The 22,525-nt window shown below is 33.4% G+C and overlaps 1 protein-coding gene across 6 annotated transcripts in view; it reads left to right on the plus strand.

Annotated features, from left to right (window-relative positions):
• The window catches only part of LOC132716448 (uncharacterized), an 88,734-nt gene that overhangs the window by 38,054 nt on the left and 28,155 nt on the right, over nucleotides 1-22,525 (plus strand). For all 6 annotated transcript variants that reach the window (XM_060699726.1, XM_060699724.1, XM_060699721.1 and 3 more), the window contains exons 2-3: nucleotides 12,328-12,353; nucleotides 20,559-20,690. The gene's annotated coding sequence lies outside the window, so the exon portion shown is untranslated. The remainder of the gene's footprint in view (nucleotides 1-12,327; nucleotides 12,354-20,558; nucleotides 20,691-22,525) is intronic.

Here is a 22,525-nt window from a genome sequence, read left to right on the forward strand (position 1 = left end):
CGATAACTAAAATTAAATGGTGAGTGAATTGGTTTTATAAGTGATGGGGCTTTATACAGAACAATGCATATACCATATTGATTTTACGTGTAATAAGAATTAGGCTTTGCAAGCCATTCATGAAGTATTAAAATTTAATGCATGTACAGATATGAATCATTTAACTTTGACGCTTCTGACAAAAGGATCGGTTATTCGTGTTTACCAGGCTGTTGCCGGCATTGAATTCCCAGATATTGTCGAACATTGTGAAAAGGGTATTGTACTGCTATTTGTATGTAAGGACATTGTTCTCGAGACAAATATTTATGACAATGGGCTTAATTTATTGTATTTGCTTAACAATTGTCCCAAATGCAAACAGTGCATGGGTTTTTATCTGTGACATTCAAAACGTTTGTAATTCTAACTTAAAAATGATACGAATCTGAACTATTTGTGTATTGTGTATCAAGGCTGACTTGCAAATTGAAATTTAGGCTGACAAGATTGCGTTTTTTAATTCAGTTTTATATTGGTTTTAAAGCGATGCAGACACACCTTTTAGCGTCCCTGTCTTGTACTGGTTAAATGATGCAATGTTCGCTTCTCAACATGTGATGACGATGACTTTGAAGTTTTAGAAATTTTATACCGTTCCTTTGTAGATGATCTTCGACAGGGAGCATGGAATTTTATTGAAATTTTCAACTGGCATTTAAAATTCTTGTTTAGATTATTCTAGTGAGATAATGTAATGTAAAGTTAAGTGACAATGTTGGGCATTCGCCCCAGCATCAAACTTGACTGTTAATTTAATTCTCGTTTACGGTATCGAGGTTAGATGTGACGGCAGGTTATCTTCATAAATTAGCATACTGCACGCTTGACGTGGCTATCAGGTACGATTTGAAAGGCTATTAATGTTCCATTATTGTGCACCTTAATTTTTATGTGACCTTTTTTAGTTGAGGGTATAATTATCAGCGGGATTTTGATGGCTGTGCAACAGTTAAGGTCACAGGTGCCCACCTTTTAAATATCTTACATCTAACCTTCGTGTTTTAACAGGTCTTTGTTAACAATTCTATTTTGCTGGCTTTTAGATTATTATCAAAAAAAACGGTTTCTGGTCACGTCTTTGTAACGTATGAATCTTGTTTTTTTTATGGCTACATTGAGTTATGACAGTGAATTTTTCATCTAATAATAATGAGTTGTATAATGGTTTTATCCTGCTTTAAATTTTGAATGATTTGAAAGAAAAGGATTGCAATTCTTTTCATTTTTGGGTGGTCAATTTGCTCAATAAAATTGATTATCTGGGGAAAGAAGTGAGTGAATCTAATCTAACAAAAGGCTTGAAAAACTGTTTTTGGTCCCCTCATCAAAAAATCCTCATTGGAGTCCCTTTAACCACCATACCCATTCGCTCCTCAAGGGTGTGTGGGAGGGGGACTTCAGTTGCAAATGACTTAGTGTGCAATAACGTCATACAGGATATTTGAAGCTAGTACATAAACGAACTTAGTATATTATAAAACGCTAATAATTCACAAGAGAAACTCCATCTGTTGAAGTACAATCCTTGCAACATATCTTATGTTATGCAATGAATTTACTCTATAAAAACCTACTCTATAGAATTAATATACTTATTCACAATCTGCAGGAATTGCTTTGAACATGTGCCAAATAACTCAAGTTGGCATTTCACACTGTTTACAGCACACATGAGAAAAAATAGTGCAGCAATGATGTCACTTGTACTCTATGGACGGAAATAAGGTTAATACTGGTGCTCACAGCTTCTAGCAGTTTTATTGATCGTGGTCTAATTCTGCCATAGACAAATAGGCGCATGAGTTGTTCTTAGTCAGATTTCAGTGCATTTTACAAAAAAAACTAGTGGCAGCATAGCAGAACACCACCACATCATACACATCAATATCAATAAAAGGCTTGCATATCTGAATTGTCAATATCAGAAAGAAGCTTTTTCTGCTAATATCTAGGTCATGTAAAGGCTTGGCTGTACAAATATCAAGCTTTTATGTTTTGTACCTCAATAAAAAAATATGAGGAAAAACTTTGTACTTACATTCCTTACTAATGCAATTGGTATACACTTTTCATAGTTTTAGCCAAAAATCTTGGTGATTATACTGAGGTGAAGGATTATTAATAACAGATGTAAATGCCAGATAAAACTCATCAAAACACAACATTACAGTAGCAATTTTCTTAATGTTCAGTATGAATTAAAGGAAGAAAGTACTCCACTGATATATGTTTAGATGAAACATGATCGTTAATGGTTTCATTAAAAAGGAGAAAAAAATGCATTCACCTAATTTGTAGAAATGTAAATGACACTGAACAATTTGCAATGTAACCTTGAAAAAGAGTTTTTTTCATGACACTCAAACACCCCTATGAAATTTCTGTATTATAAAAGCTCAACATATTTTGCTTTTGGGTTTAATATTTTGCAACAGATTGAAATGTAAAAATAGCTACATATAAATTGTAGAAATAATGATGAATCAACAAAATGTTAACAATCTATGGTAATTGCTTGCGACACTAATGACAGATTTTACACCAATTAGTGTAGACAGTGGCAAGCTTGCACATTTATGTAGACTAATGGATGTTCAGTTTGACCACTTTTTCTGCAATAATGGTCTAATTGTCCAGACTGACCACTGCTCAATACAGATGAACCATTATAACCACTGCTCTGATATGCATTCTGTGCCTACAGGCTTGGATGTTTACTATCCGACCAGTGCTCTTAATGGGTGGCCTGGTGGTTAAAGAACCTCAACTCAGGGATCATGATTGTGTTCAAGCGTTACTGTGGTCACAACCATGTTTTCTCAGGACTTGAATGTGATTATAATATCAGTTGCAAGAACTTATTTCACAATCAAACTGAAGTAAATAAATATAATAAAACTAATGCTAGCATGATGAAGGCCGATGTTTTATATGATAATCAACTCTGAGTTTTAATATGATTATTTTTGGTGTGGTACTTCAAAATGGAAATATACAGGTATATTTATTGTATATTAAGATATCTTTATTATCTAGAAGGTATGGCTTGATCTGAAATGAGAACCAGCACACATCCATCACAGCCTTAAACTATATTTTGACATTTTCCAACTTTCTATTTTGGGGTAGAGGATGTGGGGGTTTACCTTACATTATACACTGTAATGCTAATATGGTAACTTATCAGCTTTACTGGTGGAGGAAGAGACCTCTGTTGCACCTCCATGCATTATTTCAGGCATGGACCTGTACCCAAGTTCCACAATTATGTAGGTTGAATACCACTTAGCCTTTTAAAAGCAGCAAAAAAAAATCCCGAAAGAAAAAAATAATGTAATTTATGCACCAGCATTTATAGACAATAACAAAATGCTAAAGCTCATGATTGCTCTAGAAAATACAAAATAAATTCTTGGAACCATTTATCAGATCTGTCGAAAAAGCTATTTACAGGCTGTGTTTTCCTTAAAAAAAAACTGGAGTTAACATGAAATTACTTTTTATCTTTTCCACAGAGATGAAATTGATTTGCAAAATTTACTGTCCAATTCACATCTTCTGATCCATTGAGTCTTATCCTTAAATTCCATTTTGTTTGGCGATTGAAGGAGTTGCATTAATAATTCAGCGAATAATTAATAAAGTTCCTCACTCAAAATGAATTTTAAGTCAATTTATTTCCTATGCCTGTTGCCAAAACCATAAAATTTTATTCCAATGGAATAAAACATGATTTCTCAGAATAAGGCATTGTTTTATGAGAGATTCGTTAACTTAATAGTTTCATTGTAAAATGAATCATCCATTGTTGTGTAGTAGTAATTATTGTGATGTACCATTAAATTCATTTTCACACAATGTTGTATGTGTTCTTTTGTCGAATTCAAAGAATTTTTCCAGAAGACTTTATATGCGGAGAAACCATTTCATAAAGACAGTTTGACGATTAAGTATTTAATCAGAAAAATGACAAATTTCTTTGATTCATGGTGTAGAGTAATGGCACCAGTTTGACATGTTGAATAAAACATGACAAAGTTTGTTTGCAATTCAAATGTTTGTGATTGAAGGCACAATTTTACACGTAGAAAATTGTTTTGTCATACATGTTATTTTATAAAATGGTTTTACTCTACTTATCCTTGGTAGGTAATAGTTGATGCTTTTTAGTTCAGGTGATAAAATTTAGTTTAAGTTCATATTCGTGTCATCATTCAAGTACATAATTATCTTTAGGTTAAAAGTGTTTAAGCGTGCATATCATATTATGTACTTTTAAAAAACTTTTGAAAATTTTTATGCATTGTGGTAACCATATTCAACTACACATATTTCAGCTTGAATAGGGAGAGCAAATGAGCCAATGTCACACTTTGGTTAAATATGGGTATCTCAAAAAATACTGAATGGAATGGTTGAAACTTCACACACTAGTTTTTGTGTGATTATTTAACATGATGAGAACAGATCCCATACCATTGATTTTTTATGCCCTGTCTCTTACTAGCATGCTTTTATTCAGAGGTCCAAGCCTCGTTTACCTGAATTTTTGTAATGGATTTCCCTTGCTTTGAATTGGGAACAGTTCATTTTTATTTTGAGGGATTTCATTAATTTCACAAAATGCAGAAATTGAACTGGCCTAGCAACACCATATCGAATGCAACAGTATTGTAAATGAATAAATTTAGTAGTTGCTGAACTCTATTTTGCAGTAACCAAATTGATCAATTTAGTTTATACTAATTTATTTAAGTAGATTGTGCTTATTGAAACACTCTTGTAACCATTCATGAAACCAACCAGTACTTAGCAATGAGTGTAAAGTTTCTTGCTCCCAGAAACAACAGCTTGCCCCTGAAGAGGTTTGAACCCATGCAGCCAGCAATCCTTAATTCAAAAGACCGACGTGTTAACAGTTTGGCAATGCAGCTACTCTGAGTCAGACCAATTTGCATGACCAGTTCACAGTGCCGAGACTGCCTGGCTGACATTTTTTTATTTTGATATCATGGAGATTGAGCTCCATAAGGTGAAATTGAATAAGTTCGCTATGTTTAGAGTTAGAATGAACTGTTTTGATGACGATTCTGTTAAAGTTTTTAAATGCAAAGCTTCAATTATGCTTTAGGAGTGATTTACACCCATTGACAAGGAGAAAAATGAAGAAGAGAAAAACACATTAATTTGTTATCTAAGAAAGATCATGTAGATACATAATATTTCGGCTATTAAAAAACACATTAAAGTGTTCATTTGTTCAAAACAGCATAACACATTTACATACACATGATGTCACCATTCTGTCAACATGAATGTACCAAAAAAAATGTGCCTTTGTTTTGTGTGTACCATACTTGCTAATATAAGAGCCCAAGGGTGTGTTATTCTGTTTTTGTGTTGTTTTGATTTTTTAGACGTTAGTTAGTCCTGGTTAGTTATCCAGGAAAGGTGGTTAGTGATCCCAGAAAGGTGGTTAGTTATCCGAGAAAGGTGGTTAGTTATCCGGGAAAGGTGGTTGGTTATCAATGAAAGGTGGTTAGTTATCCAGAAAAGCTGGTTAGATGGAATCAAACACTTGAGATGTGTTAAAAATGTCTTAAAATCAGTAAATACCAGAAAAAACAAACACTAAGATAAATTCATGCTTTGTGAACTTATTTTGGTATCATGAAAGACCAGTTAGATGCTCGTAACTGTTTTACTGAACTTTGAATTTGGAACAGCCTATTTGAATCTCGAGGAATTTCAGTATCAAAATTAACGAAATTTGAACTAACTTCAGTAGGGAACCTGAATGTGTAGGCTCTCTTCTGGTGGCAATGGCTGACCAAAGGTTCAATACTGGTCAAGCAATGGCTGACCAGTCATATTCAGTTCAAGTAGGACTGGTTTAGGGTTAATATTATCCAAAATTAGTTTGATACAAAACAAATTCCACTGACTTTCTCTTAGGCATATAACTGCTGTAACCTAAATATAGTGTTCTTGTTGGTAGGTTTTCCCTCTCCACTTTAAGAACAAGACCCGAGCCTAGAATTAGGAATATTTGTGTTGTTGTAAACAAAATTGCAAACTCTCACACTGTATTTAATAGATCATATAAAATAGAGAAATCATATATGATGTTTATAAATGTATATATATATATATATAAATGTATTAAAATTTGGAATGCAAAAATACTGGTATAATTTACTGGGATACAGTGCAGCTAAGCTGTCATGAAATGACAAAAATGTTTGTTTAAAATAAAAGATGTAAAATTTGACAGTTTTATAATACTTCTGTATATGATTTTGTCTGCAGCTGTTGTAAAAAATACATATATTAAGTTATGTTTGTTACAAATTTGATAAGTGCCTCAAGGCCATTTCGGAGGAAAAATTTTCATTTTTTGCGCACTTTTATTTCACCAATGGAAGAAAGAGATTTATGGCATAATTCTTTTTTTATACATTTCTGCAGTGCAGGCTTCATTAGATTTTATAGAGTGGCAATTAAAACCACCCAAGAAATTTATTGAAATTTCGCATGATTGCGTGCTGCTTGCACATCTGTTTCTAGAAGAAGAATTTCTATAAAGCATGACGTTTTGTTTTTGCATTTTTTTTTTTGTACAGAGTTATATATCATTTGTAAAATTGTCTTTGTAAATTAATGATTTATATTGTTTTTAAATTGATTTAAAGTTGAAATAAAAACAGTTTTTGCGTTGTTTTTTTTATAGTTTCATTGATGTAGGTTGGTAAGTAAAATAGTTACATAAGTGAGATATAAATGATATCACACTGCTAGTCAAATTGAAACTGAGTGAAATATAAAATTTAAAGTTTTTGTTCAATATTATGTAGAATGATATACCAAGGGATAATGCAATATATATGAAGATTTTTCATATTGTCATATTATTAAATGACACAGTTTCTATTTAATACACATATTATTTTTCCAGACCTTTGAAACTGTATGTTAAGACCTCTAACTCAGGTTTCCATTTAAAGTAATTTGAGGAAGGTACAAAAAAAAAACCACAGTCAATATCGAGTGGGTGGGGGATGAGGGAACTTTGACAGTGTAAAATAACTATTTAATAACATTATTGGGAAACATCTGGTGCACATTTGCAAAAAAACAACCCACACAAAATAAAAACAGTTTGTGGTTTCAAAAGAAGAAAAATATATGTTTGTAAATTGTTTTTATTATAATGAAACATTGTTTTTCATATAATATTATTATTGGACCTTGGCTTAGGTTCAAAAGCCTGGAGATTAAAATTTGAAAGTAATTGAAAGCCTTAAAAAAAGATATATATTAGAATGATAATGATAAATAATTACTAAAAATAATTTGAAATGTATTTTGATTTTAGCACTATTTTAGTATAAAGTGTTCAAAAGTGTTTAATTTAAGGTAACATCTTGCACAATAAAAACTGATCAATCTGGAAAATGAAATGAGAGAATGATCTGAATGTTTTGTCTTTAGACCCACATCAAATCATAATTATGAAAATCTCAAAAATAATATGTAAAAAAAACCCTCAGTGTGTGTTTTTCTGACAAAATGAAATGGAAACTTTTTGCTGAAAAACATATTCATGAAGTGTTTTAGTGGGAATAGGTTTAATGTCCATTTTCTGATAGAAAAAATGATAATGATACAGTTTATTACATTAAAACTCATAAAATAATTCCTATCCCTTTATGAGGCCTCTTTCAGCCATTAACCATTCTATTTATACCTGAGGTTAAGGTCAAGCACCTGTGTGATGTAGACTTACATCAGAGATCTGCAGATGCTTGCAGCTACAAGTCTGTGACCAGTCTATCACTGCACTGACCAACAAATGGCCACTGACCAGTTATTGGATTTTTTCATTACAGTATATACTCAACTCTGAGTTATATATATTGGCCCCAGTCTAGAATGAATGGCTTCAGAGGTGTATATACTTGCGTAGGTGTGTAACTGTAGTATAATCATTTAGATTATGGGGGAGGGGAGTGGTGTGTTCCATCAATTTGTGCTTTGATTTTGTATTCTTGTAAAATATTGCTATTCTTGTTTTATTTAATTGACTTCCTTGCTTATGACAGTTTTTGAAAATTTTTAATTGTTTTTATTGTTATGTGAAAAGTTGTTTTGGGAAGTGTTGTGGAAGGGGTGGTAGCGTCTTGTTATGTTAACATTTGTTAATGCCTTTCACCTAAATATTTAGCCATCAGGACAGTCAAAGACATTGAAGAACAACTGATTAAAAAAATTAAGTTGATAAAGAATATTGGAGTAATAATAATCATCGAATAAGCGGCTTCATCAAAAATTTGTTTCAAAATAATAGCAAAATCATTAAATACATAATCATAAATACAAAGAACTGAAATCATTTTCTTTGATGAAAGCCTATGCAGTGATCATGACTTAAAGGGGCATGCCTCAAGATGAATAAAATAAATAGTAACAAGGAATATTTACATGTAAGAATGGAAATAGATATGAAATTTTCTTGCATAATAGTGTATAATAATGCACATTTTATCACTCAAATCGAGTCAAATGCTTTGTGATTAATATAATTATATTGTGATTAATATATATTGTGCATATTTGTTAACTCAAGTCGTGCATTATTCTATATAACAATGCATTCGTGATATCGATTTACTAATTAAATCACCTAATAAATAGCAACATATTTAGTCAGTAGAAAAATTTTTAGACAGTAGAAAATTTCCTAAGTTTTTGTAAAAATTACCGCAAATCTGGCTGAATGCTGTTTTGATAAACAACAAAGAGATTATTATAACATCATGTATATTCCTGTATATAGTTTCTTTATTTTGGTACATGTAATATAAATTACGATCAGACTTTCTATCTGACAGAATGTTTTGCTCTAAAACAGAAGCGATATATGCTCCAGGGACGTGATAGAAAAGTCTGTGATCTATAGACGTAATACTATTAGAACTGGAACTAAACATTCGGAACATTTTCACTGAAATTTTTTGAAATCACTAGAGCTACATAGAAATGTTTATGAGTGTCTACGCAGTACTTGCAACAAAGTTAGATTATCTGAGGACAAAAACATTTCGTTTCCGATTTTCCTTATAATGTTATTATAGTGTCAGCAATAAAAGGAGGGTAGGTAATTCCGACACTATAATTTTTTTTCTTTCGAAATTTAAAAGTTCTAAATTTTCGTATGTCGACATATCTGTAGTTTAAAGAATATTTCATATTTTATAGTTTACATTACTCAGTCAGCAGTTACACCTTGTTGTCTCCCCTGCTTAACTCACTTAGGGTGGGTATTATACAAGTACATGTATTTGTAATCAAGGGGCCACTGGTTCAGTCCTCTGCCAAGGTGAAAATCGTTTTTATGCCACCGCAGCATCTGCGATGCGGTGGCATATAGCGATTCACCTGTGTGTGTGTTTGTTTGTGTGTGTGTGTGTGTGTGTGTGTGTTATATAGATTATATAGTGAACTTAAAAAATCTTCTTGTGAAAAACCACTAGTCCAATTTCAACCAAACTTGGCAGGATTGATCCTTGGGTGAAGGGCTTCCAAAGTTGTTGAAAGAATTTCATTCCATGCAGAAATCTGGTTGCCATGGCAACCAAAAGGAATTATAAGAATAAATTTAAAAAATCTTCTTGTAAAGAACCAAAAGGCCTAGAGCTTAGATATTTTGCATAAGGCATTGTCTGGTAGACCTCTACCAAGATTGTTCAAATTATAGCCCTGGGGTCAAAATCGGCCCCGCCCCGGGGGTCATTGATTTTCACTATATGTACAGATAGCAAAACCTTAAAATACCTTCTTGTAAAGACCCAAAAGGCCTAGAGCTTAGATATTTTGCATAAGGCATTGTCTGGTAGACCATTACCATGATTGTTCAAATTATAGCCCTGGGGTCAAAATTCGCCCCGCCCCGGGGGTCATTGATTTTCACTATATGTACATATAGTAAAAACTTAAAATACCTTCTTGTAAAGACCCAAAAGGCCTAGAGCTTAGATATTTTGCACAAGGCATTGTCTGGTAGACCTCTACCAAGATTATTCAAATTATAGCCCTGGGATCAGAATCGGCCCCGCCCCGGGGGTCATTGGTTTTCCTTATATGTATATAGTAAAAACTTAAACATGACTTGTAGTAAAAACTTTAAAAAAATTTCTTCTAGAAATTGACAAATGCTAGAGGTTAGATATTTTGCATGAAACATTATGAAATGAACTTCTAGCAAGATTGCTTAAATTATAGCAATGGGGTCAAAATTGCCTTTGCCCCGGGGGTCATTGATTTTCAATATAAACATATAGTAAAAAAATCAAAAAATCTTATTGTCTGAAGGTACAAGGATTAATGCGGTGGCATAGCATTTTTCTCAAATGCAATCTTGTTTGGCATTTAAGTCTGTTGGTCAGTTGTCTTCAAAGGCTGATTCAGACATGATGTGAGATAAGTAACCAGTTAATTGTGGAAAAATTTTAATATCTGGGAAGTTAGCCAGTCTATTTGGTTAGCTGACTGCCAGGATACCTCAAAAATGTGTTGAAATCGGCTTAGAAGACTTGTCAGATATATCTTACTTAATTCTAGTGGTACTTTTTTTGCAAATCTGCAAAACAGAGTTGAAGTGTAAAGTTGACATGTCTTCTTTTGCCCTAACTATATACTTTATGATGTTTGCCCCTATATTAACATTTTTGCATTTTAACATAACAGAATAAAAGTTCTGGTTTTCATTACATTCAGAGGATGAATGGTCTTCAAATGAAATAAAGTGAGTTTTAAATTGAAATGCTGCAAAAGCAGCTTTAAAAATGACCACATTTTCAATTTTTTTTATTTTTATTTTGAACTAATTGCGTATGCTAATGCATTCGATTAATACTGGTACCAGTACAAAAAACTTGTCATGGAATACTATATAATGTATGTTTCTTCAAAATGCATTGAAATTGGATAACAAAATTGATTTCTCTTGAGAGAAAAAATCAAATATTCTAACTGCGTCTGTATATTCTGCGTGTTTCCATCACTGAGGCGCAGTAAACAAATTTAAATGCTTAAAATAATAGCAGAACAAGAAGCTTTGGAGCTGATAGTATAAAATTGGCCAAATTTCCGGAAATAGGTTTTTGGAATAGCTTTGGTTAGCTTTGGTAGCATGATATTTATTGAAATCTTGATCTGATATGTTTTATTTGCATTAAAGAGCTCTCGAAATGTTACAATTTCTGTTTTGGTAACCATGGTTACTATATTTGCTTTCTAAAAGCATTGGATCTTCGCACACTCGTATTGATTTTAATTGAAACCAAGAACTTGCCGGTTTCTACATCTCCTTGACATGCTTGCTTTCAGAGTTTTTTCGGTAGTTATTTGTTATGGTGATTGTAAAAAATTGGTTTGGAGGGGGGAAAAACGAGCTCTTTTTTGCATGAGCGTTAAAATTGATATTGAATGATAGGGGTGGTCATGCAATTGCTTGTTGTTGATTGGCTGTCATGGTTTGGCAAATTGTGTGCAGAAAATCATTTGTAACAGGCACTTAGTGAATTCCTGTAAGGCAGAAAAAGGGGGTAAAGTGCAAGTGTAATTCTGTAATTGACCTTTTCAAATTTTATTATGTATTATAAATAGACTTGTATTTATATTGGGAATTTTGAATTGTCTTTTGAGAAATAATTTGAGACAAAAATGCTGTACTGTTGCAGGATTTTCAGGCCAATTAGTGTAAGAAAATACATTTCAATTCTATTTATCAATTGTTAAGGAAATCTGTCTCAGAACCCCCACACCCCATGGTTCCCTATGGGTTACCATTAATAGCCCACTGTAATATTTGGTGCCCTATGGGTTACCCAATCCAACATGTACATGTCCAACACATACAAATCCAACATTTTTTTTATTTAAAAAAAAAACAACCAAAAAACAATATTCTGTTTTGATGAAATTGCAATTATGTTAAATTTTCTGATCTCGAAACATCTGGGACACAAATTGTCCTCCTCCTGTTGTGCCCTAAATTGCCTGTAATTGAGCACACTCTTACTGAGTCAAGAATTTCTGAAATTGATTGAATTCAATACTAAAGTATGATGAGTTTTTTTTTTCTCGTTTTTTTTATTTGTTTCATGTCCATTGATTATCATTCTAATCTTTTTCTGCACAGAATGCTGCATGTGAAAGAGCAGTTAAATCTGTCTAATGTCATCATGAGTTTAATGTTAAATTGTCTTTTTTTGTTTATTGCAGGATAAACAAGAATTGCATGGGCGTTGGTGAGTAAAGCCTTGATTTCTCTATTAACATTAAAGTGAATGACTTACATTTTGCAGCAAAAATGTTGGTTTTTTAGGGGTTTTTTTTCTAAATCATAAACAATATATTTATTTTCCTGCATAATTTTTGACAGTTTGATAAATAGGTCAAGATTGTTTTGAGGCATAAATGTTTATTTTTCTTTTAACCCTAATAAAGCTGCTGAATGGAGTTGTTCAGTTTTGAATTTGAAACTGTACATTTGAAATTTAAAGGATTTTAATAACCAAAATACTAAAATTTGAGCTACAAACTATAAAAAAAGCCTGGTTTCCTGTGTAGTCTGGCAATGGCTCTGTACTGGTGGCAAAGACTACAGCAAGATCAGGGTTAATGGGCTCACATGTTAATTTCAAAATCTAGAGGTTTTCAAAGTAGATAACCTTATAGTAAGACAGTGCATTATTGCAGTGGGGGAAGGGGTTTTGGCTATTTTCCTGATTTTTTTTTTCTTTTTCCTTTAAGATTTTGATTTGTCCTAGTTATCCTGTATTTGTCTCAAGCCATTAAACCCATTTCTGATAGTTGCAAAGATTATTCTAAAAAAAAAGTCTCTAAGTAATAAATCTTACTTAGCGATATTTCTAAAATTTAAGTAAGATCTTTTACAACATGTAATATTAATTCTTTTTTATTTGCAATATTTTTAAAAAGTGACTAAAATCTTCTAAATTACTAGTAGATAAGGAACTTTTAGACCAGCCCTTGTTATGTAAAAGTTCTAAAATCTTTTTATGCAAATCATCACCTTAGTGCATTAACGGGGTAACTTCTATAAAATTATATGAGGAGTTAAGTCATTACTGCTTTAAGGTGATGAAATGATAAACATTATGAAACTCCGGGTGAATGATAAATAAAATTCTATAGAAACATTGGGAGAAAAATCAATTTGATAATGACATGTAAGCATTTTTTATTGGCATTCCACATGATAATAGTATCTATATGATTGAGGCTAATTGATGGAAGAGCCCTTGATTTTATTAAGCTTTCAATATATATCATAGATGTGATAGAGATAGCACTTAGAGCCAAATATTTTTTACTTTTCCCCCCGAAAAGTTGATACTATAGCGCTGAAAAGCTTTTTGACTATAATGGCGTATTATTACTTTAAAATTTTGACTGTTTGGTAAATTCAAAGAAATTTGAAAGTTTGTAGTCACTTTATCAGCACACATCCGTCCCTTTAAACCCAATTTTTACATGGCAACATCCAAGACTTGCTGACTGAAATTGAATTGCTCTCCTCTTATTTAGTCATTTAAGTATAAATACCGAGAACTACCCTAAGAATCGTGTCAAGTTATATCCTTCAACGATATGCTGGTTTCACCAAAGTTTAGACACCAGCTGCAATGTAAGCACATAATGGCATATAAGGTCTTTCTCTAGACCTTTTATTTCAGTTTGTTAAGCTTCCTGAGCAGTGCTGGTGAATCTCAAAGAGGACTTGGCTTTGTGGTTTAAGGAAGTCTGCCCCTCAACACAGGGATTGTAAGTTTAAGCCATACTTGGTTCATGAGAATTCGAGGAAACAGACTGTTTGAGAGTGGGTCTAATAAATTCTTTTCTTTTCATCATATTTGAGCTAAAGTAATTTAAAATTAGAATATAGTTATTTGTTTATATGTATTCCTGCAATAAATCCTCAATTGTCTTAGCAGTCAGTCAACATTTCCAACCACTTGTTAACTAACCTGTGTATTTGTAGGCATACCTCTTGGCAATTGCATTTGTTATCACTTAGCCCAAATAAATGAGTTGTTTGTTGTGAAACCATATTCTTAAATAAAAAACTGTGCATGCAGTACTTAAACAGAGAAGAAAACATGATGCATGACCCCAGTTAGGATTGCTTTTGGACTCCCTTGGATCAAGGTCACTGTGTATAAAATTAGAAAAAAATGTTTCCGAACAATAACTAAAGTTTGGAATGAGATATTATTTTCAAATTTAGTATAATGCAAACTTGTATGAAGAGCCAGATTGGGATTGCTTTTGAACTCCCTGGAGTGAAGGTCACTGTTACCTAAGATAGAAAAATGTTTTTTGGGACAATGTAAAGAGTTAGGAATGAGATATTGTAATAAAACTTGGCATTCAGGAAGCTTATGTGGAGACCTTGCATAGAGTTAGGAATGATATATTTAAGAAATAATATATCCCAAACTGTGATTTTATTGCTCAATAACATCACTGTTTGGAGTTCGGATGCGGGGAATTATATCACGAGGGCGTAGCCTGAGTGATATAATGATGCGCATCCGAACGACAAACAGTGATGTTATATAGCAATAAAATCACCGATTTGGATATATTATTTCGATTCTAACACGACATCAACAAATAAATGCTGCCGAACATTATAACTAGCTTAATTGCGCCTGATTTGTTTCCGTACTTATTGTCAGCGCGTCACATTTTTAGTGGTTACGTCACTTGTATAATGATTACGTCACATGTCTAAATATAGAACGTCAAACAGTGATTTTATAGCATAATAACACACACTTTCGGTTCTTCTATGTTCAATGGGGAAAAATGCGGGTCGTGTTAGAATGTGGTATAAATCACCATTAGTGATAGCTCTAGTTCAAGAATAGCGCTAGTGCACTTTTTTGGTGCATTAACATCTACAGAAGCCTTCATACATTATCACTGTATACTGAATCCCTCACCCTGACACCTTGGGCTTTAAATGCCTCGTCGTGCTTCTGTAGATGATGGTGAACACGAAGAAGGTGCCAAAAAAAGGAGTGCTTTAACCCTGTATTGTATGCCAAAGCATTTGAAATATGACTTATATTTCATGAGTAATAATCTATTTGCAACGATTCAGAAAATAGCGTATGATGCAGGGAAAAGTTGACTCATACCAAATTAAATTTACAGGAATTGCAAACTGAGAGATATTTTGCAAATACCGGTACATATCACACAAATATTTTTCAGTTTTCACAATAGATACACATTTTATCTCATGAGATCAAATGAGCCGCGTCATGACAAAACCAACATAGTGCATTTGCGACCAGCATAGATCCAGACCAGCCTGCGCATCCGCGCAGTCTGATGAGGATCCATGCTGTTCGCTATCAGTACCTCTACTTGTAATAGAGTTGGTAAGCGAACAGCATGGATCCTAAACAGACTGCGCGGATGCGCAGGCTGGTCTGGATCCATGCTGGTGGCAAACGCACTATGTTGGTTTTGTCATGACGGGCTCAAATAGGTTCTGGTCAATTAAAGGTACTCTAGCAAAGATTTGTACTGAGTTATTCCCCCTGTGGACAGACAATTCCTGTGTTAAACATAAATTGAAATATTCAAGAGTATCTTGTTATTGTTTGTTTTTGCTTTTTATTAGCTCATGCTCAGAGATGAGATTTTAGGGATGGTATGCTGTCTGAGCTCGGTCTTTCATCATTGTCCACATCTCCTGCTAAACTACAGGATGGATTTAGACCAAACCTCACCAGTATTATTCTTCAATATGCATTGGTGGCGTTAGTTTTATACATGTACCCTCCAGATCATGGCAGTGAGCAACTTTGAATTCTCGGCAGCACAGTTCAGCCACTGCATTGTTCCTGGGCAGGCTGATTTCTAGTTGCCATCACTTTCACAAGGAACTGATAACTTCTGTACATGCCACTTGAAAAATGAAATCTTTAAAATTCTTCTTCTCAGAAACTATTTTACACAGAGCTTAGATATTGTAGCATCGGCCATCACCTTATGGTCTTCTACAGAAGTTATATAAATCATGTCCCTCAAAATTTGCCTGGGTGTAATTTAGTTTATATTCACTTGTATCATGAGGAAAATGCATTTGTGATAGTCTACATGGCCCACAGCTCTAATATTTGGCATCTAGTATAGCCTACTTGACCCCTACCAAAGTTATGTCTAGCCCCTTGAGCTCAAAATGGTCCCACCCTGAAGTGCAATTACTTTACATAGAATTGTAATAAAGTCAAAATGTCTTAAGAATCTTCTCTGAAAATACAATACCCAGAGCTTGGATATTTGGCATTTAGGATCACCTTGTGCCTCTCTAAAAGTTAGATAAGTTACTCCTCTGGGATCAAAATACCTTCAAGTCTTCTATTGTTAAATTAGGATGGCAAATTCTTAAATATTTTTTATTTAGCATTTCATTTATTTCAAAATTTATGCAGCTTGGGTAAAATAAGACAAACCCAATGTGATCTCATTTAACTGATTGTGACATTGAAAAGTAATAATTGAAACCTTTTCTGGTAATGTATCTCCAGATGAAAGATCCAGGCCGTTATGGCCCTCTTGTTTATACTATACTATCATGCTTTGGTTGGAAGACAAAGGTTATGTTCTTTTACAGACTCGAGCTTGGGGTTGAGGCATTTCAATTTTGTCTGTTTCCAATGGCAGGTCACCTTGACCCTATTTGCAGCCATGCCGGCTACAAATTTTAAATATGAAAAAAGGTCCTGTATAACTTCTAACTGTTATACTTACAACTAATTTTCAAAATTTCAAAAATGTTAGAATTTTTTTTGGAAAATAACATAAAAAATCATATATTATAATGGTTAGCTTATATAATATACATGTTTATAGTTCAAGTCTATAATACTGTTGTTCAGAATACACGTGCAAATATTGGACATGCACATTATAGTTATCTAACACTGATGGTATTCCTCAGTTTTTAAGTGTCCATGGCATTTGCTAACAAAATGACCATTCTGATAATTATCTTACAAAAGAGGAATAGAATTGGAAAAGTATCAGGTACGATTACATGGAAAGTTACAAAGGTGATTTTTCTTTTTAGTTGCATGTATATGTATTTATTTTCTTTTTCTTTTCATATTGGAGGTGGGCAGGTATAATCATTTTATTTCCTGTATACTTACATGAATAGGTGAAATACCTAACTAAAAATGATATTTTCTTTTTTTTTTTAATTTTAAAACGATTGTAAGCTGTATTTTTTGGTAATAATTATGATAAGGATGGTTGACAACCATTTAATTTGATGAGGCCAGTTTTTAGTTCAGGCATGACTGCAGTAATTTATAGTCTACTTATTATTAATAATAAGACATGCTGATCTAGTTTGAGGTCTTTTAGGAAATCTAGAAACTATAATTATGTTCAGTCTTCAAAACAGAAAGATGTTTCTTCAAATGACACCAGTACTGGTTGGTTCCAGAAAGTGGACTTGAAAGAGATTAATATAAGTTGCAAGAACTTGTTATGCAATCGAACTTAAATAAATAATTGTTTAAAGCAATTAACAACACTGTCATAAAGCATAAAGTATCTCATTTTTCTGAATAATTTAAACATCATTATTAGTGTCAAAGAACTTAAAACTATAAATGAACATGCTTCCTTTCCAAGAAAGACACCTCATCAAGAATCTTGTTTTTCATAGGGGGGAAATATTTATGACCTGTTATGTTTTTCTTGGAAAAAATTGTACCCATATTGTTTCTCTCTCTGGGGAGTAGGGGGATATTTTATATATATGCACCTATATGTTTTTCGGGGGGGGGGGGGGGGGGGGGAATGACCCATCATGTTTTTCTTTGAAAAAGTTCCTCCCAAAGGAAAATGACCCATGCTGTTTTGTTTTGTGAGCTTTTGTGATCGCTTTTCGTCCGGCGTCTGTCCATCGTCCGTAAACTTTTTCTTTAAATGACATCTCCTCATAAACCCCTGAGCCAATTTCATCAAAACTTCACAGGAATGTTCCTTTGGTGGTCACCTTTAAAAATTGTTCAAAGAATTTAATTCCATGGAGAACTCTGGTTGCCATGGCAACCGATAGAAAAAATATCTTCTTTTTTAAAAACCCAAAGAGGTAGAGCTTAGATATTTGGCATGAAACATCTTCTAGTGAGTGTCTATCAAGTTTGTTCAAATAAAAGCCCTGGGGTCAAAATTGGCCCCGCCCCAGGGGGTCATTGATTTTCCCTATATGCATATAGTAAAAACTTATAAAATCTTCTTTTAAAGAACCCAAAGAGCTAGAGCTAAGATATTTAGCATGAAACATCTTCTAATAGGTGTCTACCAAGTTTGTTCAAATAAAAGCCCTAGGGTCAAAATTGGCCCCGCCCCAGGGGGTCATTGATTTTCTCTATATGCATATAGTAAAAACTTATAAAATCTTCTTTTAAAGAACCCAAAGAGCTAGAGCTAAGATATTTAGCATGAAACATCTTCTAATAAGTGTCTATCAAGTTTGTTCAAATAAAAGCCCTGGGGTCAAAATTGGCCCCGCCCCAGGGGGTCATTGATTTTCCCTATATGCATATAGTAAAAACTTAATAAAATCTTCTTTTAAAGAACCCATAGAGCTAGAGCTTAGATATTTAGCATGAAACATTTTCTGATGGGTGTCTACCAAGTTTGTTCAAATAAAAGCCCTGGGGTCAAAATTGGCCCCGCCCCGGGGGTCATTGATTTCTCTTATATGTGTATAGCAAAAACTTAAAAAATCTTCTTTGAAAAAAAAACAAATAGCTAGAGTTTAGATACTAAGCATGAAACATCTTCTAGTGAGTCTCTACCAAGTTTGTTAAAAAAAAAAGCCCTGGGGTCAAAATTGGCCCCGCCACGGGGGACATTCATTTTCCTTATTTGTGTATAACAAAAACTTGAAAAAGCTTCTTTGAAGAAACTCAAATAGCTAGAGTTTAGATATTAAGAACGAAGCATCTTCTAGTGAGTGTCTACAAAGTTTGTTCAAATAAAAGCCCTGGGGTCAAAATTGGGCCCGCCCCGGGGTAAATTGATTTTCCTTATATGTGTATAGCAAAAACTTAAAAATTCTTTGAAAAAACCCGAATAGCTAGAGTTTAGATATTAAGCAGGAAACATTTTCTAGTAAGTGTCTACAAAGATTGTTCAAATAAAAGCCCTGGGGTCAAAATTGGCCCCGCCCCAGGTGTGTCACTGTTTTTAACTGAATGTGTAAAGAAATAACTTGACCAGCTAGACCTTAGATGTTTAGCATGAAACATCTTCTAATGGGTGTCTACCAAGTTTGTTCAAATAAAAGCCCTGGGGTTTAAACTGGCCCCGCTTCAGGGGCCTATATACAGGTGAGCGACTTCAGGGCCATCATGGCCCTCTTGTTTGTTGTTGTTTTTTTGGAAAGAAATTGCACCCATTTTGAATTTCTGGAGGGAAATTGACCTGTCATATGTTTTTTGTAGGGGGTAGTTATCTTGTTTTTTTTTCAGTGAGGTGAGGGGATGTCTCTTCCTTGTTTTTTTTTTGGTTTTTTTGGTGTTGTTTTTTTTCTAGAATTTCAGTGCATCTTCACCTATCATGTGTACCAGCAGGGAAGAGGGATGCGTCTATCATGTTTTTATGAAAAAGAAAACAAAAAGACATAACAAAACAAATACACTTAATAAAATGCTTTCTAAGAAAAGAGCCTTGATGTTTTTAAGAGTGAAACTTTTTTAAATGATACTGTGAGCTTAAAGGACAGTTAAAGAGTTCGAGAAATTGAAGATGAATCGAGGATTATTTTTTTATTAAGAAATGACAAATAAGCCAGAAAACAAAACAAAAATATAAATAATTGTTAGAGACAGTATAATAGGAAGTGTTTTTTTCCGCTGGTTTAGATTGTTGTATAATGTATATCATGACTTAAAAAGAAAAGTATCCCTCAGAGATGATCAAATATTTTCCAATTAAGTCTTGCATTATTCTTTCAGCTGCCAATTAAGGGAGCCACTGTACAAAATACAAATACAATCAATACCAATTAAGGCCTGATTACTGCTAAACATGAAAACTTGCAGCATCATTAGAGAGATGGAACGTAAAAACAGATGCAAGCCAGGAATTTTATGATTATGTTACTACAATTTTAGGCATGTTTTTGTTTGTACTTTAATTCTTTACAGCTGATATTGTTTAGTGGTTCATTTGGAACAGTCCATTGGAAGTTTTAAGGGATTTCAATGTAAAAATACAAAAAAATTAAGCTACCAATAGCATGGATGTGCAGGCTGGCTTAGCTGACTTTACTGATGGCAAAGGAGATATACGGTAACTTCCAACTCCAGTAGGTTACAGTTTATTGAACAATCATATATTTACTATAAGTCATGTATCATAATGTTGCTGTTTTTGTATATTTTCAGGTTTGTTTAAGTAAGCAGGGAGTTGTTGATATGATTTTGACTCGAATGTGATGCATGGGCGAAATGTTGTCCAAGACTGCAGTGTTATCAGGCCCTAAACAGGGGTCTGATGCAAGGTGTGGCCACCTCAAGGTAAGTACTGAATACTTTTCTTGATTATTCAGCGGAAAATGGGTCTGGCATCCATACCCAGATGGCACACTTGGTTAAAGTGTATAGAGCTATGTTAAAACTGGCACACGGATAGAATCAATGATTGAAGATTGAAACCCTACTTAAAATAACAACATAATATTTTGTTCCCAAACATTTTATTCTATTTGGATACAATATTTATGTGTGTTAAATAATATTCTATGTTCAGACTCTTTTAAGCATCAGTTACAAGATTATGGAAACAACAAATTTTTCTGTTAATAAATTTTATAAAAATACTTTGTTTATAAAAATATTTCGTTACATATAGTTTTACGTACAATTTCATTATCTCATTAACCACAGAAGATGTTCACTTGAAATTTGGCTTCATCCAGATCTTAATTATAGATCACATATATCTTACATGCCTTGTGAAACAGCAAGCAAAAAAAGGTGCAATTTGACATATTTCCTGATTTGAACTTTCAGCTATTGTTTTACTAAGCACTAATGTGAAGTGAACATTCATATTTCTTTATAGAAAAATTTCATACCCTACTCATATTGTGCAAAATTTTGGTAATTCACAGGATTTCCTTTTGATTTCCTTTTTCCTGTGGGCTGTTACATTCAGGGCTGTCAACTGTTACATTTATGGCTGTCTATTGTTACATTTATGGCTGTCAACTGTTACATTTAGGTTTGTCAACTGTTACATTTAGGGCTGTCACTGTTACATTAAGGCTGTCCAATGTTACATTTAGGGCTGTCGACTGTTACATTTAGGCCTGTCGACTGTTACATTTAGGGCTGACGACTGTTACATTTAGGGCTGTCGACTGTTACATTAAGGGCTGTCGACTATTACATTTAGGGCTGTCGACTGTTACATTTAGGGCTGTCGACTGTTACATTTAGGGCTGTCAACTGTTACATTTAGGGCTGTCACTGTTGCATTTAGGGCTGTCGACTGTTACATTAAGGGCTGTCACTGTTACATTTAGGGCTGTCCACTGTTACATTTAAAGCTGTCCACTGTTACATTTAGAGCTGTCGACTGTTACATTTAGGGCTGTCAACTGTTACATTTAGGAACTATCAATTATTACTATAAGGAACTATATCGAACTGTTACAACTGTTACCATAATAACTGTGGACAGTTGCAATCAGAAAACATACATTTAGTTACTGTTACGAGAGAAACTGTCGACTGTTGCAATACAATGTTACATTTAGGAAACCTTTTCATTTAGTAACTGTTGACTGTAATGATGGGTTATGTCAACTGGTATGATAAGAACTGTCAACTATTATAATACAATGTTACATTAAGGAATTTAACTGTTAACTTTTACATTTAGGAACTATTATACCAGTATGGAGTTGTGTTCATCAAGTTTGAAAAAGACTAAAAAAATTTAATAACTTTGTTTCATCATTTTCATGCTAGAATCCCTGTAACAGTGGACAGATAGGAATTCAAAGCTGGGGTTAATAACTTTGTTTCATCATTTTCATGCTAGAATCCCTGTAACAGTGGACAGATAGGAATTCAAAGCTGGGGTTAAATAAGTTGTTCAAGTGTTACTAATACTGTGCAACATTTTGACAGCTGATATGTTACTGTATAAGTGTTTGTCAAGTCAGCTGTACAAATTCAACTATTACGTAATAACAGTTGCTCAAGGTAATCATACAAGTTACACTGTAACTGTATTTTGCTTAGTCAAGTCATACAAGTTTCGCTGTTACTTTGTAACAGTTGGTCAAGTCAGAAAGTTTCACTGTTAGTTTGTAACAGATGGTCAAGCCAGTCATAAAAGTTTC

The sequence above is a fragment of the Ruditapes philippinarum genome, unplaced genomic scaffold, assembly GCF_026571515.1.
Source record: "Ruditapes philippinarum isolate M1 unplaced genomic scaffold, ASM2657151v2 ctg937_1_1_1_1, whole genome shotgun sequence".
NCBI classification, from domain to species: Eukaryota; Metazoa; Mollusca; class Bivalvia; order Venerida; family Veneridae; genus Ruditapes; species Ruditapes philippinarum.